General features: G+C 33.0%; 1 long non-coding RNA gene across 1 annotated transcript in view; it reads left to right on the top strand.

Moving 5' to 3' along the window:
- Window positions 1-289: 289 nt before the first annotated feature.
- The window catches only part of LOC111525482, an 11,671-nt gene continuing 8,399 nt past the window's right edge, over window positions 290-3,561 (top strand). Inside the window, exon 1 of the long non-coding RNA XR_002726118.1 lies at window positions 290-349. This is a non-coding gene — a long non-coding RNA (uncharacterized LOC111525482). The remainder of the gene's footprint in view (window positions 350-3,561) is intronic.

Here is a 3,561-nt window from a genome sequence, read left to right as displayed (position 1 = left end):
TGACCTTTCTAGGTTGGAATTCTTAATATGACATGGAATAATGTGTGTTCTTAGTCCAGACCAACAGGCTGCAGTAAAGGACTTTACGAATAATAATATTTGAAGTTCTTCTCACAGAATGGAAAGAAAAATATGAGTGTTGACTCTGGCAGCTAACAGCATATGCTTAACCACTGAAGCAGTGAAGAGATAGACGGAATCATAACTGAACATGCTGTATTAATCAAGACCATGATAGACAGAATCATAACTGAACATGCTGTATTAATCAAACCAACTCTGTGTTCTTCACAGCTCTTTACATTTGGAGTGCTTTGCCAAGAGGATCATTTCCCACAAACTGAAAAAGGTAACTGCTGCCTACATTTCAAGCTGCATAATAGCTTTTTTCACAAACAGAACTTTATACTTCTTTAAATTAAGAAGTTCATTATAGGGGAAGTAAACCATACACTTAATGTCTCAGAAAAGGTTAAATGAAAAGGGCAACACTTCAAATACTTATTGCAAATCCAAAAGATGTTACCTTTTATTCTACCAAATGGCTCAGGTAGGTAAGAGCATGTTGTTTGATACCATTGTTAGGATGCTTAATCAATACCATCGTAGAACTTGAGAAATCCTTACAGTTATATATTGTCAGAAGTTAAAATCCAGCAAAAGACCAAGTTCATCCTAAGTTTTGACAAAACATATCCTGTGAAGATCTATTATACAAACAAAATATGTCCTCAGATGGCTCCTGAATGCTAAAAAAATGGAAATGGTTGGAGACATTATTGTCAACTGGCTGAAGCAGGCGCCTGATTAACTCCAAGACTGGGTCAGATAAGGTGATGCTTCCTTTGAGGAGCAGTGTTACTATGCACCCTACTGCTGCCATTTAAACAATCTTCACACAGTGACTTTCCCTGGAGGATGCTACTGAGGGTTCAAAAGGGGATGCAGGCTTCGTGTGGTCCCCTCCAACAGATTCAGTTGTTTGTGTAAAATAGTTGCCTTGCCAAAGACCTCCCGCCCAAAGATTCTGATTTCCATTTATAAACATGGTTTTCAATTTTTTCAAGGATCAAATATTTATAATATTAGAAAAATATTTTTAATCAAAGCATTCCATAGTTTAAATAAAAATAAGTATTTAAAATTATATCTCTGTACCATGTAATATGACCATTAATTAGCAATAATAAATGTCTTGTTTCACTACTGTAATATATTCCAAAAAGTAAAATATTAAAGTATGAATAGAAAAAAAAAAACCTTACGGAGGCACAAAAATGTCGAATAACAAAATTCATTCAAAACAGAATCTCCGTGTGTAATTAATTCATGGTTACATCACAAATATAAATCAGATAATTATTTGAGTACTCATTCAAAGTACAGAAAGGTATAGAAAAAAGAACTCATGTCTCACAGTCTACAGTTGTTCATTCTCAAAGAATGCAAATGTGGATGAAAAATTTTGAATTCCTTATCTTTAAATTACATGCTGCAATCTTCTAAATATCTAATCACAAGTAAATGAATCACCTATGAAATAGAAGTTTTATGTAAGTGTTATGTAATTTTTGGATGTATATTATAATAATTCACTCTCTTATCTTCAGACTTTACAGAAGACATAACTCACAAAGTAAAATAAACAAATATAATTAAGTAGCTAATTTAACTAACAGGACTGAATACATCAGATTCTACAAAAATATAGCTTTACCAAGACTAGAGCTGATTCTACCAAATTAATCCTCTATTTGGTTAGTAACTCTCATTTTTAGCCCTCTTCATTCAAACACAATTTAACTAGTTGAACATTTACTTGCTATATTGGGATACCAAAAAAGTAGATATTGTTATCTTTGTTCTCAAAGGATTTCCAATGCAGTTAGAAAAACCACCATATACTGAAGAATTATGGATTCATTCATTTTATAGTAATTTGTATTATGCAAATCTGAGTCACAATATTAATAACGTTTTGTTATACCGTTGACCTAAGGATAGACAATCATTGCAGTCCTAGAAACTAGCAGAGTTCCTCAGAAGTGTAATGTACTATGTTAGGAAACAGTATTGCCCATTCATTCATTTATTCAACAATGATTTTTTGAGCATCAGTTTTGAACTAGATTATCTTCCAAGAACAGTAAAAAAAAAATAATAAAATATAAAGTTTTATTCTTAAGGACACTACATGTCAGACTTGGTTAGCAGTTTTCTCCTTTGTCTCATACACACATCTTCAACTTCTACCTCCAGCACCTCTTCTCCAGGCAAACAGCCCAATCTAGACCCATCAAGGTACGTGCAACATTCTTCTGGCAATAATTTGTTAAACATTATGTATATGGTCTATATTAGTCCATGTTCACGCTGTTATAAATAAGTACCAAGATTGAGTCATTTATAAAAGAAAGAGATTTAATTGGCTCATAGTTCCTCATGGCTGGGGAGGATGCAAAAAGCTTACAATCATAGTGGAAGGCAAAGAGAAAGCAAGGACCTTCTTCACATAGTGGCAGGTGAGAGAAGTGCAAGAATGAAGAAGTACCACACTTTAAAACCATCAGCTCTGCTGAGTTACTCAGTATCCTGAGGGCAGCATGGGGGAAACCACCCTCACGATCCAGTCATATCCCACCTGGTCGCTCCCTTAACGGGTGGGGATTACAATATGTGATGAGATTTGGGTGGGGATGCAGAGCCAAAACATATCATAGTCTAAATAAAGATATTAAGAGTCCTTCTCTGAAATTGGTATTTCTACTTAATATAAAGTTCTGTCAATTTAATTTAAAATATCCCAACTAATACAACAGATGTGTCATAAATTATCCTTACATAGGTACATTGATAGTGCTAAGAAAATTTAAAGATAAATCTCTGTAGTTTGTACAGAAATGAATAGAGGAAAAATAAGTAATAGACAAACCTTAATAAAGGAAGGATTTGTTAAATTAATCATTTCATGAAGAAGAAATAATAGAACTTTATTAATCAATGGACTATTCCATTGGACTTATTTTTCATGTTAAGTAGGAAAAGAGGAACTGATTACAATTTTCAGGAAGCAAAAGAAACAGTAAATTTTGAAGAACTTTATGTGAGTTTCCACAGTCCATGCTGCTCCCTGTAACTCCTGGGACAAGGTGCAAAGTATTCTGTGCTGTTTCACACACAACTTTCCTTTTCATCTTTGAAATTAAGATTGTAAGCTCCATAAGGACATAAACCTGTCTGAGATAAACTTCCTAAAATAAATCCTGTTAATAGCTTTCATTAGGAAGTAAATTAGCACAAATAATAATTTCTCAGAGGATATCAAAAGATTTTCAAAAATGCCAAATTCAGCCACAGACTAAATAAGAAGTAAATGGTAGGTCTTGGTTAACTTACAAAACAGTTAAATCATCTTAAGCCAAGGTGACTGAAATTTATGTTAAACTCTTTATATATATTATCTTAAGTAATTTTAAAATGTCTTGTGTATTTTTTTTTTTTATTATACTTTAAGTTCTAGGGTACATGTGCATAACGTGCAGGTTTGTTACATATGTATAC

Source organism: Piliocolobus tephrosceles, chromosome 1, assembly GCF_002776525.5.
Source record: "Piliocolobus tephrosceles isolate RC106 chromosome 1, ASM277652v3, whole genome shotgun sequence".
Lineage (NCBI taxonomy): Eukaryota > Metazoa > Chordata > Mammalia > Primates > Cercopithecidae > Piliocolobus > Piliocolobus tephrosceles.
Note: the sequence above shows the minus strand (reverse complement) of the source record. Positions and strands in the feature narration are given on the sequence as shown.